This window comes from Schistocerca americana, chromosome 10 (assembly GCF_021461395.2).
Source record: "Schistocerca americana isolate TAMUIC-IGC-003095 chromosome 10, iqSchAmer2.1, whole genome shotgun sequence".
NCBI lineage: Eukaryota > Metazoa > Arthropoda > Insecta > Orthoptera > Acrididae > Schistocerca > Schistocerca americana.
Genome location: NC_060128.1, coordinates 57,730,638 through 57,757,462, shown reverse-complemented (window position 1 = coordinate 57,757,462; position 26,825 = coordinate 57,730,638).

Below are 26,825 nucleotides of genomic sequence, written 5' to 3'. Positions count from 1 at the left end.
GCACACGTTGCCCACTTTCATCATTACATGTTTTGTCAACAAAGATTTTGCAGATGTCCAAAAGACATTTTGATCCTGCAACCACTATGAATAAAGACACAAAGGAATTAAAGACGTTAGCTGTCAATGGGCATTGATTTATATCAATGGAGCAAGTTGAAAACTTGTGCCAGACTGGGATTCGAACCCAGGTCTCCAGCCTACTAGGCAGATGTGCTGACCACTATGCCACCCAGACACAGTGGCCATCATACCCACATGGACTAAACTAGATCACTACTTGTTGGACACAAATTCTCAACTTATACCACACACTGATGCAGTGTCCTAGCTCATTATTGTAGAGGCCGGCATAGTGGTCAGCGCATCTGCCTAGTACGCTGAATACCCAGAGCTCGAATTCCAGTCCAGATCAAATTTTCTTCTTGCCTCATTTATATAAATTAATTCCTACTGGCAATTAATGTATGCAATTACTCTGTGAAAATATTTTGCACTGCATTACATTTTTCATTATTTTCCCAAGATATTGGCAGATAAACCCTTCAACTTATTTTTGTGTTCTTACATAGTAACATTCAAGTTAATGTTTATGATCAATCCCTTTACATGTTGGGTTAATTTATATGGTTAACAAAACGTAGGTTGTAGTTGTGTAAACTGGACTCCTTTTAGTTGCCTGAAGCAGATCTATTACTTTTCCCGTTTAAAGTCTCCCTATATTAGTACACACACAGTTATTCTCTCGGAATTCTAAGATAATAGTGGGGAAGGAAGAGCAAAGAAAGTGTCCCTTCTAAAATGGCAAGCTACAGTACACAAAAAGATGGGTTTGAAAATGTTCAGTACACAGTTGTCCAATATGAAAAACAGTACAACCGAGGAAGCAGCAAAAACATGTAGACTTACAATTTTGGGTAAAAATTTGATGAACTGATTTAGTATTGCCTATCTATGGAAGCTGTATAGTTGCCAGAGAATTAATACTGAACTCCAGGAAATATGGAAGCGTCCGATCCCGCCCGTCTGCTTTGACCCATGACGTCACAAATATGGCGGAAACGACCATAAACCACGATTCCAATATGGCGCATATGAAGTCGTTACGTACACATTATAAAGACGAAAATACATCGAAAAACAGGCAGACACACGTTCCGCAAAAAGCCTAATGACACTAACGGAACACGCGCGGAAATGGGATTTCTTGGGTGAGGACAAACTAGGTATAAACAAATTTAGACACCCACCCCCATACAAAACCACGCAAAACGACGAAAAAACCGACGTCACAAAACCCCCCAAATACCACTAAACAAAATATCATCTGGAATCGGACACTTCCCTTGACCTATAGGTCTCAAAAACATCTCCCGATACCAATAGCAACATTTACAGCCACACATTTCAATAAAACACTTCCCTCGACCACAACACACAACACATACACTAAAAACAAAAAAATAAAAACTCACCTCAAAAAAGTTCCGGCGCTACAAACTAGGTTGGCCACCACAATCACACACGGGCTCTCACACACACCTGTACTTACCCCTGTACTTAATGAACTCGGAACACACTTCACGACAAAAAGAAAACGAATCAAGCACACTCCTCTCACTCACACCAGTCTCACGCGCGCAAAAACTGTGTGGAGATCTATAACAAAAATAATAAGTCACCAGTTCAATCTCGCGCATGTCCAACCTAGACTTCTCGCACCAGGAACCGCGCCGTGTGGGGCGCCAAATGTCGTCCTTTCGACAGCGCCACGTTTAACCGTCCGGAACTTTAGCCAAATTCATTTCTTCGCCACAAATGGAGCATTTCACAACCTCGGCAATTAAACCGAAAAGCTGCAAAAACTGTCAGTTCCAAAGGAGTATTCCCCATCATATCCCTCAGACGCGCACTGTTAATTTTATCCGTCATATCCATTCCTGAACAAAAACAACCGATTAATTTTAGTAAAATTACCACACAACGTACAGCGAACAACACTAAATTAACCTTCACACAAAACCATAAAGTCGTTAACCTGAACATACCACGAGAGGGCACAACAAACCACAACACGACTCGACGACATCTAGAAACATGCTACACGCACAAACCAAACTCCGCGCCTTCATGACGTCACACACCACATCACCCTTACGACACGGGTCGAAGCCGACGCGTGGGATCGGACGCTTCTGTCGACCCACATTCAGAAAGAAAGCCTGTATGAATGCTACTACAGAGCTCTTGTTTTCAGCAAAGGAGACAGAAATTCTGTCATCTTCTGATTGGTGCTGTATTACACTTAATCTGAAACTAGATTGTGTACACTCTTATTTGATAGCAATTTCACGTTTTATTTGGTACTACTATGATTATTTTTTGGAGGCTCCAATTTGTGCAGTTATTTTCAGAACTCACACGTTTTTACAAGTAATTTCAATTATTTTTTTAAGAGTAAAATAAAAATGGTAATATAAAGTAAGTATCCTGTGCCTTTAAAAGTTTATTTTTACTACTTTATTTTTTAAATAAAGAAATTGCGGGTCTGGTTTTCGGCACTTTACCCTCTGTACCGTAGATATATATAGCACACCCACAAGAAAGTGACGCAGGTCGAAAAACGCCATTTTTTAGTTTGTCACTGAAAAATACGTGTGGAGTGGCAAACATACACGAAAAATATAATGGAATTTACTGCCAACAAAGCTTACTTTAAACTTAAGGAAAGCTTAAATAATTTCAATAGAAGTTTTTATTGTGTAAGTCGACTTTCTCATATACTGGATTTTTTTAGTTCTGTTACTGGACTTGGCTGCATCCAATATATAGTAGAGTAGTTGGGGGGGGGGGGGGTAGGGGGGGGGTGGTCCTCCACAACTACTAACTTTACCGGTCATTCATTCAGTTAAGTATTCACAAATATCTTGTTTCCACAAATTCCACCGGTAGGAATGTGGAACGACTGAAGTTAACTCTACAGAAGCTGTTAATAGGAACCACTGAAGGCTACTTCTATGAAGTATGAACCACAGCCAGAACTAACATTACTTAAAAACTTGAAACAGGTAACTTACCTAAATTCCCATACACAGTTTTCACCGGTAATTTAACTCATTGAGTGCACTTGGTTTTAAAATCAAATCTTGCAGGACATTACCTAACAAAATATTGAATAACATGTAGGGAATTACAACACATAAAAAGAAAATACATACCGTACCTTATGGAAATTTTTTACAATAGCGCTATGCAACAGAACTACGACGCACCCGATACTGCCATGCTCACCTCCAAATATTCCAATTGGCAACTGAGATTGGTCCAAATTTTCGACATAGTCTCCGAGAAAACGGTTCAAAAGATCTGCTACGATGTTTTCTAAAACCATTCTCACATGTCAACCACACAGCACTTGCAAAACTGACTTGCTAATATGGGTTGGAGCAAGTTTACAGTTCATAACAACGCACGCACGAATGCCCGGGCGACACTGCCTGCTACAGAACCTGTTATCCGGGCACTGTGAACTCGTCAGCACAGAAAATGCGACAAAGTTTGTGGTTGGTTGGGACTTAGCGAAACTTCGAAATTATGATTTGTAAACACCACGATGTCACCCAACCGACCTGCAGTCCTCTGCCGAAACCTACGCACACGTCAGCAGGCAAAGTGCGGTTCTGCACCTGTTAACTCGTAGCTGGGCACTCGCGTACTAACGAGAACTGGGAGCCGCTTTTATGGTGTCTTACTGGTTTCTTGTACCACAACGAAATACGCAACTTTGCAGTATGCATAATAGCACAGCTGAAATTGCTGCGAGAGGAGAGAAAAAGCAGTCAAATATTTGTGACAACCAAGATTAATCAATTAATTGACGCTCGGTTTATTCTAAATCTACATCTGTGCTCTAAAAACTACCGTCAGGTGAATGGCAGACGGTACATGCCACTGTACGAGTTATTAGGGTTGCTTCCTATTCCATTCACGCATGGAGAGTGGGTAGAATGTCAATTGAATGCCTGTGTGTGTGTGTGTGTGTGTGTGTGTGTGTGTGTGTGTGTGTGTGTGTGTGTGTGTGTGTGTGTGTGTGCAGTAATTATTCTAATGTCATCCACATGATTCCTGTGTGTATGATACGTATGAGGTTGTAGTACCTATATCCCCAGAGTAATCATTTAAAGCCGGTTCTTGAAACTCTCGATAGACTTTCTCGGGATAGTTTACGTCTGTCTACAAGAGACTGCCAGTTCAGTTCCTTCAGTATCTCTGTGACACTCTCCCACGGATTAAGCAAACCTGTGACCAATCGTGCTGCCCTTCTTTGTATACGTTCAATATTCCCTTTTAGTCCTATCTGGTACGAGTCCTACACACCTGAGTAATATTCTAGAACCAGTCGCATAAGTGATTTGTAAGCAATCTCCTGTGTAGTCTGATTGCTCTCCCCCGTTAGTCTACAAATAACCCGAAGTCAACCAACTGTTTTACCTACGACATTTCAGATATCTACAGTGTGTTACACCTAGGTATTTGTATGAGTTGACCGATTCCAACAGTGACTCACTACGTTCTTCATATTGTGAAGTGCAAAATTTAACAATTATGGACATTAAGAGTAAGTTGCCAATCTCTACACCACGTTGAAATCTTATCAAGATCTGACTGAATATGTATGCAGCTTCTTTCTGGCAGTACTTCATTACAGATAACTGCATCATCTGCATAATATTGTCTGTAAGGTCATAAATGTACAACATGAACAGCATGCACCCCACCACACTTCTCTGGGGCGCACGCGAAATTACTTCTACACCTGACGGTGACACAGTATCCAAGATAACATGCTGTGCCCTCACTACCAAAAAGTCCTCAATCCAGTCACAAATTTGACTTGACACCCCATACGAGTCAAATGATGAGTTAAATGCTCTTCGGAAATCAAGAAATACTCCATCTACCTGGTTGTCTTGATCCAAAGCTTTCAGTATGTCATATGAGAAAAGTGCGAGCTGTTTCACATGATCAATGTTTTCGAAACCCATGCCGGTTGTCATTGAGGTCATTCTGTTCGAGGAACGTCATTATGTTTGATCTCAGAACATGTTCTAAAATTCTACAACAAATCACTTCTACTACCCTTCTTGTAGCCGGATGTGACCTGTGCCTTTTTCCAAGAACTGGGCACGGTTTTTTGTTCAAGGGATCTACGACAGATTATAGTTAGCAGAGGGTTTAACTAGCCTGCAAACACAGTATAGAATCGGACGGGGACTCTAGTCTGGAGCTTTGTTTAGTTTTAAGTAAAGATTTATGCTCTAAGTATTGTGGTATAATGGCTTGTTTATAGCATTCACTCTCTTCTGCTTAACAGTCCTCTTTTCATAGGAGATGTGGTGACTCATGCAACCGATAATCATTTTGGGAAGATTTTAATTTTATTGTACCCACTACAACCATAACAAATTATTAGTAGGGCGATAGGCTTCCAATCGTGGAAGGACTAATATACAAGAAGACCACACAATAGCGTATTCCAGTGAAAGATGCAATTCTCTATTTCCCTAAATACCCAATTACGAGTTAACAGGTGCAGAAATGCAGTTTGTCTGATGAGTTGAGCAAGTGAGTTCTGGCCTGCCTTCCTGACGTACGAGGCATGCTATTAGTTCGTTTCTTCCGCCAGTCGACTCGACTGAATCGAGTAGCTGTACTTTCCTAAGTAGCACGCGCGTCCGCTACAACGTATTTTATACGTTTCTGTCTGGTACATAGACAGCTAACACATACCTACGAGAAAAGTCGCGGCCATTGTAGTGACCGCCATACGTTTTTCTGTCTGGTATTTGTTCGAGATAAGTCGGGAAAATGCTACTGTTTTCTTGTACAGAGAACTTTCGATACGTAGCGTTATAAATACGGACTATTCGCCGAATAGGAAGGTAGTTTACATTCAGGACGAGAAATATTAAGACAAGAATGAATAAGTAGAAAGTAATAGTTGTAGCAAGTGCAACTGTGAATATTAGTCAAGAGTGAGAGCTATCAGTTGATTGTGAAGTATTAATATTCATAGAGACTCGTAACAATATTTGAACTAATAATCTAACAATAGTATTGCGAGTTTCGTATGGGAAATTATTGATGCGTGCATCTCCGGTAACAGTGGCTGCCGAGAAGATTCTAAAAAACGCATTGTTACTATATAGATCCTGTATCGAATGTACTAGAAACAAACGGAATCGACAATAAGAGTTCCACACACATAAACTGCCGGATGGCGTCACCATTGGAAACTCGCCCTTATATAATGAGTCGTAATGCACAGTCTTAGACACAAAAACTGACCGCCGGCCGGCCGCCACAGAGACGAAGTCCGAGCCAATAAAACTGACCGCCCCTGACAATTCTGGCAACACTGTAATAAGCGGAAGTGTCAAGAGGAAGTATTGTCCTCTTCCGAGACGTTGTCAGATTGTGAGAGCCCGTGGTCCACTGGAAACCGTCGTGCATTCTAAACTTATGGTCGCCTGTTCGCATTCAACTGTATTATTATTATTTATTTATTTTTTTTTACATTTACGCCCTCGTTTTAAGTTATGAGTCTGATTGAACATAGAACATAATTCGCTTCACATTCTACCCACTAGCAGTAACAAGAACTTACACAAACAGTCTCGCAGGACAGCTCATGGCTCCGACGAGATCAGAACAGCTTTCGCCCGGGCGTTTCCCCGCGCTGCAGCGGCCACCGGCCACCGGCCAGACGCCTCCCGCCGCCTGAAATCCGGCGACGCCCAGGTGAACGCGGCACGACCCTGTCAGTTTGTGTGTATGTCAATTGTCATTTTCGAATTTGAAGCTCTAGTTATCATCTTACAGTTAAGCATTGGATTTTGCATACCTGAAAAATCATAAACTACGGTTAAGCATTGTAAAATTGAGTCGCAAGTGGAAAAAGATGTAACAACTGCAACAAAATATATACTTTTGGTATAACAGAGGAGTGAATGCAGAGGAGGCAGCTAGAAAGATTTGAACTGTGTGTGGAGCGAGTGCTTTTGGGAAAAATACGACAGAAAAAGATATTCTTGTTTCAACAAAGATCGTTCTGGCATGAATGATTTTCCACATTAAGGAAGTCTCGACTACTGATATATGAGATGGATTACCACTTAACCATCATGCGACATTTGCATTCAACAGGCAAAGTTCAGAAGTCTGGTGTAGGAGTACTGCTTGCTCTAATTCGAAACAACAAAAATAGCAGGAGTGACTATTACTGAACGTCTTCAGGTCGCTCATTGAGCATTCCTATGCAGTACTGTTACTGGTAACGAGTTATGATGCCTTTATCGTTAACTTCCTAAAAAGAAATGAAAGGCTGAGCCCCACCAAAAGACAAACTCGAGCAAGGGGTAGTGTGAGCATAATAGTTTTCATCTGATGCCACCAAAAATGTGTTTCGAGCTACGAATTCTGCTCCAAGGGGTGTGTGCATCACAGCAGGAATTTGTTGCCAACAACTGAGACACCTTTCGGTCGCAGTGTAAGAAAATCGACCGACAAAACTACATCACCTGTGCTACTGCATGATAACGCAGTCTGTTGATTTGAGAAACAAAACTATCCAGGAGATTGACAGGAAAGTCGCCTCTCAGACACTTGTATTGATAGGGAAGTCATCTCTCAAGCAGTTGACCCTCTCGTCATATACTCGTAGAATTTTACGTTTCCCCCTCTTGATCGATCAACCGTCAAGGCAATTCATTTCTAGACGAAAATACTCTTCAAACCACACTGGTTTAATGACATCGTTAGAAGCAGTAGGTTTCTACGGGCGTGGAATTTGTAAACTACTTTAGTATTGTCAGATTGTATTAGATATCGTGCAAGAAAATTCTGCTGCTAATTAATTTCTGTTTGATGATTACTGTTGCGTTCAGTAAACTAATGGAAAACGCAATTAAAATATTCACTGTACTAACACAAATTAAATTCAGGTTACTGCAGAAACATCACGACGGTAGTCTTTCATAATAAAGCATTAAATATCTGTAAGACGATTGCTCCCATTTCAACACTAATTAGTAGAATATTACCGACTTTTGACTTCAGAAAGGTCTGTATTTACCTCATTTCCTGTACCATTTGCAAGTATTGTGAAAATGTGGCAGTTCATAGACAAAATTATGTATTCACAACAAAAAATATGTCAGCTGAAAACAAAAGTGGTATTATTAATTATGCAGCACCGTAAAGTTTTCTCTCTGACACTAAGGAGTACTAAAAGTATCAAGACGAATTTTGCTCGAGCGTTGTCTTACGATTCCTTTATTGAGTTTATATCTGCTGCTTGAAGCTCTGCTACAAAAGAATTAAAAATTTGGCTTTCAGCGAGTCTCGAAAGGCGAACAAAAGCAGCTTGCAGCTGGTAGCCAAGCATGTTACCTGAGAACTGGTTTTTTCCTACAGTGGGTGACATCATTTTGAGCTTGAATTGCTGCCAAATGTCAGACGTGTGCTGTTGGTGCAAGTGTTTCGGTGTGTTGCATTTGTGCCAATTATTTTTCTATAGGTTTTTTCTGTCCCAAATAGAGAGTTAAATTCTCCCATTAGTATTTCCACGTCTCTTGGTGAATTTTGCTCGTAGTTTTTTCGAGTGTGTTACAACATTTTTCGACATTTTCGGTGTTTTTCTTATTTTCGATGATGGTGGTTGAAATGCATCAAATGGCTCATAGCACTATGGGACTTAACTCCTGAGGTCATCAGTCCCCTAGAACTTAGAACCACTTAAACCTAACTAACCTAAGGACATCACACACATCCATGCCTGAGGCAGGATTCGAACCTGCGACCGTTGCGGTCTCACGGTTCCAGACTGACGAGCCTAGAACCGCTCGGCCACACCGGCCGGCCTCCTTGGTATATTCCACGCTTAATCTGTATAGGCTGTGATGTGATATTATTTGAATTTGTTTGGATATTAAGTGTGGTTTTCCAATTTTTTATTACTATGTTTAGGAACTGTATCAATTTAGGATCTACTTTGTATGTTTCCAATATTTGTAGAAACCATGAGTGGGTACACTATCAAAAGCTTTTTGGTAATCAATGTATGCGTAGTGTAGCGACCTTTCTTTAGTTTTGGCTTGATATGTCACCTCTGCATCTATTATCAGTTGCTCTTTACATCCTCGTGATCCTTTGATACAGCCTCTTTGTTCTTCATTTACAATTTTGTTCTGTGTTGTATGTGTCATTAATTTTTGTGTAATGACTGAAGTTAATATTTTGTATATTGTTGATAGGCATGATATGGGGCGATATTTAGCTGGGTTTGCTGTGTCTGCTTGATCTTTAGGTTTCAGATAAGTTATTCCTTGTGTAAGTGTATCAGGGAATGTGTATGGGTCTGCAATGTAACTGTTAAATCATTTAGTTAGATGTGAATGTGTTGAGGTGAACTACTTTAGCCAGATATGTGCTATTTTATCTTTTCCAGGGGCTTTCCAACTGTGAGTAGGGTTAATTGCTCGGGTGACTTCATGTTGCAAAATTATCACTTCTGACATTTGTGGTATCATCTTGTATGTGTCTGTTTCTGCTTGTATCCACCGTGCATGCCTGTTATGTTGTACCGGGTTTGACCATATGTTGCTCCAGAAGTGTTCCATGTCTGTTATGTTTGGTGGATTGTTTATTTTAATGTGTATGTTGCTCCAGAAGTGTTCCATGTCTGTTATGTTTGGTGGATTCTCTATTTTAATTTGTGTGTTATCTAATGTCTGGTAAAATTTCTTTTGGTTTGTGTTGAATGTTTGGCTTTGTTTCCTTCTATTTTCACGTTTTTTGTATCTTCTAAGTCGTTTGGCCAATGCTTGTAATTTCTGCTTCTTTTCATCTAATTGCTATATCGCTTCTTGTTGTGAGATTTTACCTAACCTTTTTCGTTTTTTGTCTGATATTTCATTTCTTATAAATTGTGTTAGCTGTCCGATGTCTTTTCTCAGTTTTTCTCTTCTGATCTGTAGCCTGTGTTGCCACGCCGGTTTTGTGGGTTTCTTCTGTGTGTTGGTTGGTTCTGATCTCTGCCTAGTGTGTATATGTAGTGCAGTGATGCTCCTACATAAACCAGTAGTTGTAACTCTTCCATAGTTGTATTCTCACTTATTTTGTTGTGTATGATTGTGTTGATCGTTTTTTATTGTTGTTTCGACTTGTGCGTTATTTGGTGGTCTATGCAAGAATGGTCTAATGTCTGTATTTGTGTCTTTGTATTCTATATATGTCAACTGAAATTTCTCTTCTATATCTAACATGTGCGTCACTTCGTGTTCTATTTGTGCTTGTTCTGGTGGCTGTCTTAAGATTTCGTTTTCCTCTGATTGTTTAATTGATGCATGTTGTTCTTTGTTTGTTTGCTCTGGGATGTTTGAGTCCATTACTGTATTTTCTTCTTCTTTTGACTGCACATTATTTTGTTCCAGTATTTGTTGTACTTGTTGTTTGATGTTTTCTAATTCTGACTGGGGTATCCTGTTATTTTTGATTAATACACGGATCTGATCAGCTAGTCGTTGGTCTGTTAAAACTTTTAATTCTGGGTATCTGGTAATAAATGTTGTGTATACTTGTGATCTGTATCCAGTTGTGTTGATTCCTAAGTTTGTTGCTTGGTAATAACAGAACATGAGGTGTCAGTTAACTTCATCTGACCATCTTATCCTCTGTCTTTGTTATCCTTCTAGAGTGGTTGAAGGAAACATCCTGCAAAACACTTCTATTTTAAATCTTTTTCTGAGTGGCTAGCAGTGCAGTTACCATTGTGGACGGGCATAGAGTTCAAGCGTGGTCTCCTACGATGACAGCGCTTGTCCGAGGCTTCATTAGTTCTGTCCTGAACCAACTAATCACACTCAACGTGGCGTTAGTCCTATTAGTGGTTTGTTCTTTTCGTCGCCTTTTACGACTGGCAGTCATACCGGACGCCTATTCTTTTCCCGGGTCTCCATTTATTATTATTATTATTATTATTATTATTGTCATCAGCAATTCCGATATGGTGTATCTTCCTACCACTGAAGTAGATGTGTATTGTTCGATTTAATATTTCCATCACATAAATGTGGGTTGTAATTATGTTACATTGCCGCTAGTAGACATATTTCTCACTTTTTCTTAGACAGTTGCTAAATGTTACTTCATCAAAGGAATTGTGTGCCCAGCATTGTTGCAATACAGACCTTCACATTATCAGATTTCTGTAATTTCATTTCGATACCAGATCGTTCTAATCGGATTCAGCCAGTCAGTCTTAATGTGGATATCCGACTACGGCTCTCATCACACGATAAACTGGGTAAACCACATTCTTAATCGGACTGTTGAATCTGGATCACTTATCTATGACAGGCCTGAATTCTTAAACACTGTGGAAAATACTAATACAATGTGCTTATTACAAATACGTTTTTTGAATATAAATATATGAAGTAACGAGATGACTATTTACTTACAGGAGCAGAGCCACATAGATCATAACAGAGCTGTGCAAGATTGGTTTCAGGGCCAAGAGAGGATAAATCTGTTGCCGTTTGTTACACGATCACCGAACATCAACCAGGTAGAAAATATGTGGGCAGAGGTAACAAGTTCACTGCCATGTGGACCTACAAATGCAAGCGACCTTTGGACGAACATAGAAAACGTATGGTGGGAAGTAAATCCCGACGCTACACTATCGATGACTTAATGAAATCAATTCCCCTACGCCTTCGAGAAATCTTACGTAATGATGGTGGGTGGGTTGGTTACTAAAAGTATACTCGTCCACAAAACCCATGTGGGCAATTATCTGATAATCGGTCAAGCTTTGCTTTGTCGCAACTCTTTAGATTACAAGTCGACTTCCTTTCGGTCTCCTCACAATTCTTTCAATGCAAGGTAATTGGAAAATCTCATCCACTCGACGCCAACTGATGAACTGATTGGAGCGTGCGTGTGTGTGTGTGTGTGTGTGTGTGTGTGTGTGTGTGTGCGTGTGCGTGTGCGTGTGCGTGTGCGTGTGCGTGTGCGTGTGCGTGTGCGTGTGCGTGTGCGTGTGCGTGTGCGTGTGCGTGTGCGTGTGCGTGTGCGTGTGCGTGTGCGTGTGCGTGTGCGTGTGCGTGTGCGTGTGCGTGTGCGTGTGCGTGTGCGTGTGCGTGTGCGTGTGCGTGTGCGTGTGCGTGTGCGTGTGCGTGTGCGTGTGCGTGTGCGTGTGCGTGTGCGTGTGCGTGTGCGTGTGCGTGTGCGTGTGCGTGTGCGTGTGCGTGTGCGTGTGCGTGTGCGTGTGCGTGTGTTTTCGTGTTCATGCACAATCTGAATGAATACTATTAACATTATAGAGACAACCAACAATAAATATTGCATCAAATATGACTCTAAAGTATTTTAATGCGATGGTAAGTTACAAACTGAATTTTTACCCAACCCGCGTCCTGCATATTGCGTTAAGTAAGTAAGATGTATTAACTCCATAATATCGTTAGGAGAGACAGTGCGCTCTTGTTGTCGCGGCTCGAAAGTGCAGCTACTAGCAGTGCCCAATGCCGCCGCGATTTGTTTCCGTTGGCTGAGCGCGGACACTGCAGCAGCCACTTCGCCATATACAGAAAGAAATCACCTTGGCTCTGACTGCAATGAACAGACATCACAACCTCCATGTTCTTATAGTAACAAACGTGAGACTCTACTCACAAGTGCCATGGAGGAATTGCAACGGGTATTATCAGAATATTTATCAGCGATTTGAATCCCAAAAATATGGGAACATTCTCACAAAGTAATGTGAGATGATACCAAACTTTATCTAAGACGCAAAAATCAACTGCGGAGCTTCCATGGACGCAGTAGTAGCACATAAGGAAATATTATGTCTTGGAAGAGTATATTTCATTTTCTGTTCTCATATCAACGCCCTTGTTATAATATGAAGTGAGAAAATGAACACGAAAAACTGAAGTTCCTGAGGAGCATGTAAGTCATTTCCTCATCTCATATTATAGGTTTTGTTTTATTATGAAGTAAAAAAATAAACAGTTTAGGGGTCTGAAGCATAATATGACACCAGATTCTTATGGTAGGCGCTATCGGAGAAGAAAAAAGCCGATACATGTCCATTCTTTTGTCCAACAGTATGATTCCTTTCATGCATTACTACCGCTCGGAGATTCTTATTTAAAGATTTGTGGGCATCAAGTTCTTCAGCAGAATAAGCCTTATGTTATTGTGCAATTGCAGTATGGGAGAAATGCAACAAAGACGAGTTCCCCTAGAGCAGTGAGGATATTTGCACATGTCTGTGTTCAGCAGTGACTGCTAACTGCCACAACACTTCACATAATTTTGCTCGAGCGTTGTCTTCCGATTCCGTTATTGAATTTGTATCTGCTTGCTTGTAGCTCTGCTACAAAAGAATTAAAAAATTGGCTTTCAGCAAGCCTCGAAAGACGAACAAAGGCAGTGTACACCTAACAGGCAGGCACGTTACCTAGGAGCTAGCGACCACATGAGATATCTCTGACTTACGTGTTAGCCCAGTTTGCTACGGCAGGTAAATCGCAACATAAGAGACGAGAGTAGTTGTATTTCCAGTGTGGAACGACTTCCCTTGACTCAAAATCATTAACTGATATCTTTGTGTCACATTTCATTTCAAGAGAAGATCACATTATTCAATTGAAATGACACGATAGTGTCAAGTGATATTAGCAGGATAGTTCTGTGCCACCAAGGAATTAACTCGTCGGTCACAGAGTTGCCAAACTTATTCTGCACTGTTGCCAAGTTTCAGTTATACAGCCAGGAAAGATACCAGCTGATGTGTTCTACGAGTGACCTCGGAAGTGACTATAGCTTCGTCTCAGAGTTGCGAGTGGCAAGCGCCGCAATATCCTCATTATATGTCAATGAGTCTTATTCTCATTTCTGTAACTAGGTTTAGGCGCTAGAGTGTACTTACTTGTAACACATTGATGCAATGAGTGCAAACTAAATGTCATAAATTAATAACTGCGACAATTATTTTTGATTTACTGTCTTAATCGGACCGAAACTTTGTAAGCGTATTCACCAGACGTGATCACAATTTTGGGAGATTCTCCAGTGGTTGAGTTGGCAACGTATCTTTGCTGTACAATTTTGTTATTGAGATCACTGTCATTGGCACATCCGCCAGAAGACAGGCATGGCCTGGCTTTTTGTTGTCATCTTTTCTGACGGATATTCTGGCTTTGCTCGAAACGTGAAGACTTAAGGTGAACTCGAACATTCCATATGGCAAAAATTTGATGATTCTATTCCTACAGCTCTAACATTCAAAGAACAGTTACAATAAGCGGCAGAAAAGCACCTGTGAACCAACAATTAATAATGCCGTGATAATTAGTGGAATCTGACAAATTCCATCTGTCACCTGATAATTGTGATAAACTACTTTTTTCATCTGCACAGCACTGCAGTATGAGCTCGAAGGTTTCATAGAACTCCTATACTTAATTTCGTTGTGATCGTTTTCAATGACAGTAGGGGAGGAGCAAAACCATCTGACTCGAAACATACTTTTCCAGTGGGATTTGAATCTTCGGCTACAGTTGCAGTAGCACGTCCAGTGAGGTATCAAGAATGTGAGCAATCACTCCTTGCTGCAGTATAGGCTAGGGCAGAAAGAAGCAGGTTTCTGACAAAGTAAACGATGAGAGACACTGTCGCTGTCACTTATTAAAGAGGAATTGTTCGGACATTTCCGAAAGAACAGATACTACGAATCGAAATAGACAGCCTTGTTAATCGATTAAATATCGACGGACAGATGTCCAGGCTGTCATTGGCGTTGAAATAGAACAACGGCATCATATGAAAATTTGTGCCTGACCAGGTTCAAACCCTGAGTCATAGTGTCTTTTCTTTCAGACATGTCCGAAAGATCAGACACCACACATATATCCATATTCAGGGTGTTTCAGGAGGAATAGTAGATATTTTAGCAGGTGGTAGTACAGACGAAATGCATAAAAAAATTCCAAATAAATGTGTCCACTTTCTATTGAGTACAGAGATACAGCTGTTAGTACTTAACCCTAACAAACTCAAAGGAAAGGCAAATGAGGACATTCAAAAGTTCCCCCACCAACTTCAATGCACATTTGGCTTTCCTTGATAACACCATGTGTAGCTCTTATGAGGACGTCTTTGCGTTCTTTTATGAGGGCCGCACTATTCATAATCCGAACGATCAAATCGGCTCTTGGGTTTACTTTTTCTTTGTACACTTCACCCTTAACCATCCCTGCTGACAAAAATCCAAAGACACAAGGTCCGGGGACCTTGGTGGCCAAGAAAAATGCCCATATCTACTGATCCATCTTCCGGGAAATGTTAGGCTTGGATACTTTGTCACCTGACGACTAGAATGTGCAGGAGCCCCGTCTTGCTGGAGGAACAAACGCATTCTTGTAGCCAAAGGAACCTCTTCCATTAACGGTGGAAGCTCATTTTCAAGGAAGTGTAGAGAACTGGGTCCTGTAAGGACCAACATACGAAACGAAAATGCATTCAACCCCTGCTATATGTACTCAATAAAAATTGGACACATGTTATATGGCATTTTTTCTGCAATTTTTCTATACTACCCCCTCCTACAATATTTACTACTCCTCCTGAAACATCCTGAATAATTATTCAGGTCTCTACAGGTCATCGAAAGTTTTCAGTTCTAGACATCGTCCGAACCCTCGCGGGAATACAGAGTGGCCACTAGCGACTCGAATAATGTATGAGAGGGGGGAGGGGGGAGGGGGGGCGGAAGGTACCGCGCATGTGGTATGCGGCAAAGATGGGAATTCGCGTCTGACGAGGATCGTGTGTAGATAGGTGCTGCAGAGAGGTTGGCTGCTGTGTCCCGATAGTGCCCACCATCGGAGGTTCGACTCCTCCCTCTGGCATGGGTGTGTGTGTTGTCCATAGTTTAAATTAGATTACGCAGTGAGTAAGCTTAGGGACCGATGACGTAAGCAGCTTGGTCCCATAAGATCTTACCACAAATTTACAAAATTTTAAATCCAAAATACTGCATCTCGGTTCTTACAATAGCACAACAGGTGTGCACTGGTTAGATCTAACTGAAGAGAGATTCCAACTCGGATTGCAGCTAAGGGCGAATCCCAAGCTCATGGCTACGAACAATTGGGAGTGGATACTTAATGTCATCGGAGCCTTGTGAAAGACCATGACATGCGTTCGTTAGACTGACTGCAGAAAGTTTAGTTTATAAATACATACATATTTAGCAAAATATATGATGTCGCAGCAGTCTTACCGATACTGCAGGTCACTACACATAAAATACTAGGTGCAGCGTGTTGGTATACGTGGGAACAAAATATCTTCAAAGTGTCCTTCCACACGGCGACTTTGCAGAGGCAAAACGGAGGACTTGGAATTAAAGACGTTAAATCTAGATGTGACACACTGTTTCTAACTCGTGCTTTCATAGTAATACATGCCACTAGGACAGGCATCACGAAACTTCTATTCTTCTCGTTAGATACTGGCGATAGGAACGCTCCTGTTAATATAGCACATTTAGATGCCAGCCTACATTACGTCCGAAAGTACTATGTCGATTGCAGCTGTATAAGACTTCTACCAGCACAAACCAACACTAGAACCGCCTATGATTATATTACCAGACATGGTCTTCACATCCCAATTCAGGTAAATTAACCTACTAAAAGCTGGATGAACGTCTGGAAAAATATCCACAATAAAATTCTACCAACTAGAGTCAGAGCAGTATGGTACGACGTTGTAAACGAAACCACATCCACAGCGGAACGATTATGGAAAATCAGATTGAGACCATCTCCATACTGCGACAAACGTCGGCTTGTAGAAACTGAAGCGCAAGTGTTCTTTTGTGAAAATAGAATCAGAATTTGGAACTGCAATAGGAAGAAATCAGCACTATCAACAGAACCACAGAAAGTCATATACCGATAACTGAAGCTTTACAACCCGACTGGAAATGTTACCCATCCGCAAAGAACAACAGTTTTTCGTGGCTTCTGGGACAATCTGTATTTTACGTGTTAACAAAAAAGCTTCGAACTTAGAAGAGTACATATTTTATATTGCAGAAGAATGTTTTAAGCTGAAGAAGAATAACAAATATATGGAATGGTTTCAAATTTTTTTGTCTATTGCTTTATGTGGGCTACAAAGATGTGGACAGTTTTGTTGATTAGAAGCAGAATACTATTCTTTCACTTTTTTTATTCCTGGAATCTTCTTTTACGTTGGTTCTAAAGTCAGAAGTGTTCTAATTTGGCAAAACCCCTCCGGCTCCGAAATTTCTTTCATTCGTTGAAAAATATATTGCTTCTCTACAGACCTCATATGCATTCGGTGCATAACAACTCAAATTGAGAATATGTTTCTGAATGAATGTTTGTTATGTATTATTCCGTCACCCTTTTGACTGTTATAAGTTATGTTCTACAAGGAACGCATGCCATTGGAGGCGGCAATCCGTAATTTATTTTACCTTAATTACTACTTCAATTTTTTTCTACAATTTAAGGCGCACATGGCAACAAACATGGAATGTACGGGAATAACGCAGTTACTCAGTAGACAGGTATGGGGGAGGCATTGTGGCCAGGCCTCGAATCTTCGACCCCTGCCCTCTTTGCCTCCGCCTACCTGGTGCTGAAAGTCTTCCCAAACTTCTTTTAAAAAATAGTGCAGTGGTCAGCGCGTCTATCTAATAAGGAGGACGTCCAGGTTCGAAGCCCGGTCGGTCACAAATTTTCATCTGCCTTCGTTGCTGTATTTCAATGCGCTGTGACAGTGTGGACATTTGTCCTTCGATATTTAAGATGCAATTGTGTTTTGAGACAACAGAGATGATTTGCGAACATTTGTCTTGCCATCAATGTAACGGGACATCACCGGCATCCAACCCTTAGACATTGCTTTGTGACGACGCTAACCCATGTCATATATTTGCGAATCAGATTGTAGCGCATATTTAGTCAAATAACGAAAGGTCAGTATACAAGTATTTACGAACAGTAGAAGCAGGACTGCAGCGAACTGATCACTTAACCATCGTAGAGTACCTGTGTAATGAGTCATTCCAGCTGCATAGCTGAGGGTAATATTTGTTAAGCAATTCACTGCAGAATTAATGTAATACCCGCACGATGATCTCTGTAGTCACACTGTATTAATAAAAGCTCGCGGATGGAGTACTATGTTCGTTAAATCGGATTACTCAAGCTGATGACAAATAATGAGAAGCGACGACGCCACCACACTATCTTTACTTAAGCAGGTAGTCAGCGCTAAATTATGTGCGCCACCAATAACGTCACTGTAAGCAGTTTGACAACAACAACAACAACAACAACACAACTACTGATGACCTGTACCATTACCAACACAAAGTTGTAACTCGCAGTGATTACAAGTTGCTGATGTTTGTCAAGAATAACTGCAAGCGCCTCATAAATGTGTAGTTCCAATTGCATTACGCCTTGGACAGAGAGAATCCTAAATAAAAGTAATAGGTCACCCAGCGAAGAGAATAGTTGACGTACTGTCTCAGCTTCTTGCAGTTTGATATTAATGCAGTTACCCATGGTGTCACAATAACGGGTTCTTTTGGCTATCGGAATACTCATATGGAAATTATTAAAGTGTAATTGCTGGAACGCTCAACTACCTTAATAACACGTCATTCTGGATTGAATACAACTCGGAAAGTGACGTTAATTTGACGTTTCCGTCCATCTCCTGCAGCTGCAGAAATGACTTCAGGTGAGGTCTTCGCTTCAAGCCATGATCTCTTACCTGCTCTTGCTTCAACCAACAGGCATCGCAACACATTGTACCATTATTTTTTAATCATAACCAAATGTGTGAGAAATAATGATTCACTAAATTATTTTGTTTGTCAAGATTATGTTTTAGCTCCACTTGTCATTTATGCTCTCACTTATCTTTCTATGTCTGATCGTGGTAGAGGATATGTAAGTCTTGTGTGTAGTCTGCTTATGGAATAATAAATTGTGCGCTTAGGACCTACACACTGAGGGTTCCGTACAAAATTATGTATACAGACAGTCAATCCATTCTCGGAATAGAGGATCTCAACGATTTTTGCTTGTTTTCAAGAAGGTAGTGGCAAGATATTGCTTCCATGGATTCCAAGACTTTCATGAATGTTTTAATTTCAAGTCTGAAATCAAACAACCAAAAGCAAAAGAATTTTTTATCGTATGATATAACTACAAATTAACAATTTTCTTATTTTTTCCTTTACTTGTATTGTGAAACCTTTCTTCTTGCCGAATTTATTGATTGTACGTCAAGGGAAAGTACCCCGTAAGTTCTCATGAGCGAGTTTGTATCACAGTATCATAATGTTAGTACGTGCACACAGGAACTGAAGTATCAGTTTTTAATATTAATTATACAAGGTGGTCAATGAATCCTAAAGAACTCTAAAGGTACTTATCCATAAATGTGCAAAGAAAAAACAACTAAGTAGGCTTTGTGAAATAGATGGTTTCATAATCATTATGACACCTTCTCTATCACACATTAAAATCTCCAATATGTGAACAGCGATAGTTGAAGTGCTGCCCCCTGTGTACCCATCAGGTACCATAGTAAAAATGACATACAAAAGTAACAACGTCTTGTGAAATTGCATTCTAGGGACCTTCATGTTCGTGTGGTTCAGTTATAGTAACACAGGCATAAACAGGCAGCTACAATGCGATCACTGCTAGGTTAATGATGCTAGCATTGGAAATCAGAATATCACAATAATGAAGACTAAATAACATTGTACATTGGCATCATCATTTCACTTACTTTTCTGTACGAGTAATTTTGTGGTCATTTGCTGCTGTTATCAGATAGTCTGAATGAAATTTGCAATTTTTAATTACTTAAAATTAAATAACTTGACTTCTGACTTCACTGCTACACACAAACTATATTTGTTTTAGGCTATGCCTAGAAGGCATTTTTCTATGCACTTTATCAAGGATGCATGTCAAATGATCCAAGAAGTTAAGAGAAATCAAAGAATTATTTCCATAATTCAGTATTTGCAGCATTTGCTATGGTCATTTCTGAAGCAAAAGCTTAACACAGAGCTTTATAGGGATTATATCTCTTTAACATTCCTGATATTTTTTATCATAGGTCAGTTCCAATGACTTCTGTGTATGATAATTCACCATCTTATACACAATTATATTTTTATGACATCGATGCTGCTCTTTGCTATAGACTGAATGAAGAATCATCAGTCATGCTATACTGATAACAATGTAATACTAACATTCCTCTTGAATTATAACACCCCAATCCTTTTTGTGAAAGAGTGGAGAATGAAAATAGATAAATTTGTATGGTTATTGTATTTACTAAAAAATTAGACATCTAGCTTTACAACGAGACAATTCAAACAGATGTGACTGCTGGAACTATTTGAAGGAAATGCAGTGTGTTTAAAAAAACACTGGTGCAGTCCAAAACACTCGGTTTTAGATTCCTCACTAGATCAATTGTTTTCTAATGGAGACACTGAATGGCATGCTAATTTGTTCCATAACACATCAAATACATCTGCTACCTAGAAATAAAATGACTGTGTTGCAATATACATGATATTGCCTTTCAATTAAAGGTGATTTCAGCCTTTCACATCATTCACAAAAATTATTTCTGCAGAGCATTTTTGTAATGTATGTACATATTTAAGGTAGGAGGCTATTTTGTAAGAAAAATCAGTCTGTCCTAAGGTCAGAAATTTATATCAACTTACATTATTGTTTACTACTAAACCTGATTGATACTGCAAATATTGCAAGATGAGATATTTTGCCTCCTTCATTTAATGGTTCTCCAAGAAATCTGTATCAGAACTATTTTTTTTTTTGTTTTGTTTGTGGTTTTAGGGCGCAAAACTTCTATGGTCATTAGCGCCCAGCCCGTGATGTAGAAAACAGGAAAAAAACTAAATTGAAAATCAGCAGCAATGGAAACAAAGTCAGAAAATTTGAGAAACTAAAGGCAGAAGGAATGCTTAAAAGTCCACTATAGAAAGGGGTTGGTTGTCCCCCAAAAAAAAGCTTCAAATGACCGACGTCATTTCACTGTCACTAATAAACTGTAGAACGCGGTCAGCTGAGCGCGTGTCATCTGCTAAAATCGACGATAGATCAGGCGATAGCTGTAGACGGGAGCGTAACGGATTAAAATAGGGGCATTCAATTAAAAGGTGTCTGACCGTCCACAGCTGAGAGCAGTGGGGACAGAGTGGGGGAGGATCACCGCTTAAAAGATGTCGATGACTAAAAAGACAGTGCCCTATCCGGAGTCGAGCCAAAATTACCTCCTCCCGACGACGCGTTCGGGAGGAAGAGGTCCAAGCGCAAGGAAGGGCTTTCACTTCCCGCAATTTATTGTGGGGAAGTGTTGACCAATGCGCATGCCATAAATGAGTAACTTGGCGACATAAACCGCTCCGTAGATCGGTAAACGGAAGAGACTGAAGAGCTGGCCGAGGAAGAGAGACTGCAGCCTTGGCCGCTATATCGGCCGCCTCATTTCCACAGATACCAGCGTGTCCAGGGAGCCAGAGGAACGCCACTGAGACGCCCCCCAGGTGGAGCAAGCGCAGACAGTCCTGAATCCGGTGGACCAGAGGGTGCACAGGGTAAAGAGCTTGGAGACTTAGGAGAGAGCTGAGAGAATCTGAGCAGATTACGTACTGTATCCGCTGATGGCGGCGGATGTAGTGGACAGCCTGGAGAACAGCGTAAAGCTCCGCAGTATAAACCGAACACTGGTCGGGAAGCCGAAAGTGATTTGGGGTGTCGCCAACAATATAGGCACTCCCTACACCTAACGATGTTTTCGAGCCATCGGTGTAAATAAATCTGGCTTCCGTCATTTGTGCACATAGAGCAGCAAATGCCCGACGGTAAACAAGTGTAGGGGTACCATCCTTGGGAAACTGACATAGGTCTCTGAGCAAGTCGATCCGGGGACGGAGCCATGGCGGTGCTGTACCCCAAGTTGTCAAGAAGGTTTTAGGAAAGCGGAAGGAGAGAGAATGGAGCAGTTGACGGAAGCGGACTCCCGGGGATAGTAGGGAGGAGGAGCGGCCTGCATACCCTACATCAAAGGAGGTGTCGAAAAAAAGGTTATGGGCTGGATTAGCAGGCATGGAAGACAGATGGCTAGCGTAACGACTCAGAAGGACTGCCCGCCGATTGGACAGCGGAGGTTCAGCAGTCTCAGCATAAAGGCTTTCCACAGGGCTGGTGTAAAAAGCTCCAGACACTAAACGTAATCCACGGTGGTGGATAGAGTCGAGACGCCGAAGAATAGACGGCTGAGCAGAGGAGTAGACTATGCTTCCATAATCCAATTTCGAGCGCACCAAGGCGCGATAGAGGCGAAGAAGGACCACTCGGTCCGCTCCCCAAGAGGTACCATTCAGGACACGGAGGGTGTTAAGGGAACGCAGACAGCGAGCCGAAAGATAGGAAACGTGGGAGGACCAGCACAGTTTTCTGTCAAACATAAGACCCAAGAATTTAGCGACGTCGGAAAACGGAAGGTTGACAGGACCTAGATGTAAGGAGGGCGGAAGAAACTCCTTACGTCGCCAAAAATTTACACAAACGGTCTTACTGGGTGAGAAACGGAAGCCGGTTTCGATGCTCCACGAGTGGAGGCGATCGAGACATCCTTGAAGACGTCTTTCAAGAAGGCTGGTCCGTTGAGAGCTGTAGTAGATCGCAAAATCGTCCACAAAGAGGGAGCCCGAGACATCAGGAAGGAGACAATCCATAATTGGATTAATGGCGATGGCAAACAGTACAACACTCAGCACGGAGCCCTGGGGTACCCCGTTTTCTTGGGAGAAAGTACGGGAGAGAGTAGTGTTCACCCGCACCCTAAATGTGCGCTCTGCCATAAATTCGCGAAGAAAAAGGGGCAGCCGGCCTCTAAAGCCCCAAGAGAACAGTGTGCGGAGGATGCCTGTCCTCCAACAGGTATCGTACGCTCTCTCCAGATCAAAAAAATATTGCTACCGTTTGGCGTTTCTGAAGAAAATTGTTCATGATATAAGTGGAGAGAGCAACAAGATGGTCAACTGCAGAACGATGCTTTCGGAATCCGCATTGGGCTGGTGTTAAAAGACTGCGGGACTCCAGCCACCAAGCTAAACGGTAATTCACCATACGCTCCAAAACCTTACAGACACTACTCGTGAGAGAAATGGGGCGATAGCTAGAGGGGAGATGTTTGTCCTTTCCAGGTTTCGGAACGGGAACGACAATAGCTTCCCGCCATCGCCTGGGAAAGGTACTGTCGGTCCAAATTCGATTATAAAGGCGAAGGAGGTAACGCAGGCTATGGGTTGATAAATGCAGCAACATTTGGACATGGATACCATCCGGTCCTGGGGCGGAGGAGCGAGAAGAAGAGAGTGCATGTTGGAGTTCGCGCATGGAGAAAACAGTATTGTAGCTTTCACGATTTTGAGAGGAGAAAGCAAGATGTCGCACTTCCGCTGCACGTTTCTTCGGGAGAAACGCTGGTGGGTAATTTGAAGAGCTCGAAATCTCAGCAAAGTGCTGACCCAATGAGTTAGAAATTGCGACGGGGTCTACTAAGGTATCATGCGCGACAGTGAGCCCAGAGACCGGGGAGAAACTAGGCGCGCCTGAGAACCGTCGAAGCCGACTCCAAACTTCCGAGGAGGGAGTGAAGTTGTTAAATGAGCTAGTAAAGAATTTCCAGCTTGCCTTCTTGCTATCGCGGATGACGCGACGGCATCGCGCACGGAGCTGCTTATATCGGATACAGTTGGACAAAGTTGGATGGTGACGGAAAATGCGAAGAGCACGTCGCCGCTCACGTATTGCGTCACGGCATGCCTCGGTCCACCAAGGAACTGGAGGGCGCCGGGGCAATTCGGAGGTGCGTGGTATTGAACGTTCCGCAGCTGTGAGAATAACGTCGGTAAAATGTGTGACCTGATCGTCGACGCTGGGAAAGCGACGGTCATCGAATGTCGCTAGAGACGAAAAAAGTGTCCAATCGGCTTGGGCAAACTTCCAGCGTCGCGAGCGCATATATGGCAGTTGAGGCTGCAGTCGAAGAACACATGGAAAGTGGTCACTCGAGTGTGTATCATCAAGGGCGAACCATTCGAAGCGCCGAGCTAGCGGAACAGTACCGACCGCAAGGTCCAAATGGGATAAATTTGCCGTGGAGGCAGACAAAAATGTGGGGACCCCAGTGTTGAGGCAGACTAGATCCGCTTGGTGGAAGACGTCTAGCAATAGTGAGCCACGTGGACAAGGATGTGGAGATCCCCAAAGCGGGTGGTGGGCATTGAAGTCCCCAACCAGCAAATAGGGGGGTGGAAGCTGATCAAGAAGATGAAGGAGATCAGCTCGTGCCATTGGTGTAGACGATGGAATGTATACCGTACAAAGAGAGAACGTGTATCCAGAAAGGGAAAGACGGACGGCGACAGCTTGGAAGGAAGTGTTTAAGGGGATTGGGTGATAATGGAGAGTATCATGGAGCAGCATCATGAGTCCTCCATGGGCTGGAGTGCCTTCAACAGAGGGGAGGTCATATCGGACGGACTGAAAATGAGGGAGAACAAAGCGGTCATGGGGACGCAGCTTTGTTTCCTGAAGACAGAAGATGACCGGCGAGTAGGATCGTAAGAGGATCGACAATTCCTCCCGATTGGCGCGAATGCCGCGGATATTCCAGTGGATAATGGACATAGGGTGAACAGAAAATGGAGGAACGTGACCAAGGGTGCTGTCAACTCAACGACTGCTCAGAGCTTGCGACCGACAGCATGGAATGGCATTCAGTCGAAGGCAGAAGATCCTGATCCATAGGTTGGTCAGGAGCAGCTCCTGCCACCAACGATCGGCCAGTTGACCGGCCACCAACAGTGCGCCTCGGCGACACAGAAGATGGCTGAGGGCGATTTCCGCCAGGTGGTGCTGTAGATGGGACACGCCTTGGCGGAGAAGGAGAGGAACTGTGTTTCTTCGTAGCCTTCTTGGAGGTATGTTTAGATGAAGGAGGAACCGATGGTTGTGAAGTTGCAGTACGTAAAAACTCTTCACGAGAATGCTCTTTTTTTGAAGACTTGGCGTCTGACTTTTGGGCTCGAGATTTAGCAGAACCCGATGAAGGGTGAGCCATAGAGTGGGCAGGCGAAAGAGGTGAGGTTGAACGGGCGATCTTTGCGCTGGCCGATCTGACGACCGTGGTACTAAATGTGAGGTCGCAAGTCTGCGTGGCCGCCTCCTTTGTTGGCCGAGGAGAAGCAAGGACAGTGCTGTATTTTCCTTTCTGAGGCATGGTGGGCTGTCGACTGGCGAGTAACTTTCGAGCAGCAAAGGTCGACACCTTTTCCTTCACTCTTATTTCCTGGATCAGCTTTTCGTCCTTAAAAACAGGACAATCTCGAGAGGAAGCAGCGTGGTCACCCATACAGTTGATGCAGCGAGGGGATGGAGGCGGACAAGCACCCTCATGGGCATCCCTGCCACACGTAACACATTTGGCCGGATTGGAACAGGACTGGCTGGTGTGATTGAACCGCTGACATCGATAGCAACGCGTAGGGTTTGGGACATAAGGGCGAACGGAAATTATCTCATAGCCTGCTTTGATTTTTGATGGGAGTTGAACTTTGTCAAATGTCAAGAAGACAGTGCGGGTTGGAATGATGTTCGAGTCAACCCTTTTCATAACCCGATGAACAGCCGTGACGCCTTGGTCAGACAGATAGTGCTGAATTTCTTCGTCAGACAATCCATCGAGGGAGCGTGTATAAACGACTCCACGCGTGGAATTTAAGGTACAGTGCGGTTCCACCCGGACAGGGAAGGTGTGGAGCAGAGAAGTACGCAGCAATTTTTGGGCCTGGAGGGCACTGTGTGTTTCTATCAACAGGGTGCCATTCCGTAATCTGGAACAAGACTTTACAGGACCCGCAATTGCGTCGACACCTTTCTGAATAATGAAAGGGTTGACCGTGGAAAAGTCGTGACCTTCGTCAGACCGAGAAACAACAAGGAACTGTGGCAACGATGGAAGAACCGTCTGTGGCTGAGACTCAGTGAACTTACGTTTGTGAGCAGACATAGTGGAAGGTGAGGAAACCATTGCGGAAGAATCCCCCATGATTACCGGCGTCTCCGATGGCGCGCTCCTCCCTTGTGGGGGCCCTCTCTGAGGGCACACCCGCCTTAGGTGATTGTTCACACCTCAGGTCACACCTCCCGACAAACGGACGGAGGGACCAATCGGCACTTTCGGAAGGTATCAGCTCGGGTAATCACCCCTCCCTGGGCCTGGCCATTACCAGGGGGTACGTACGTGTCCTACCTGTCTACCCGGGGCGGGGAATTACGCGTTACCCCGTCACCGGCTACGCATGGAAGTGCGTGGGTCGGCCTTCAGACACGCACAGGGAGGAAAAAAGAGAAAGGGAAAGGAAAGGGAAAGGAAAGGGAAAGGAAAGGGAAAGGAAAGGGAAAGGAAAGAAAAGGGGGTCTCAAACGCCGCAGCGGAGAAAAGGGCAAGGAGAAGAGGGAAGGAAAAGAGAAGGACAGAGGAAGGACGAGGACTTGTAAGTGTAGAAAGCAAGTAAGTTGGAAAAGTTTCGAGCGACCGTCTCCGGACGTAGGCACAAACCATACTCC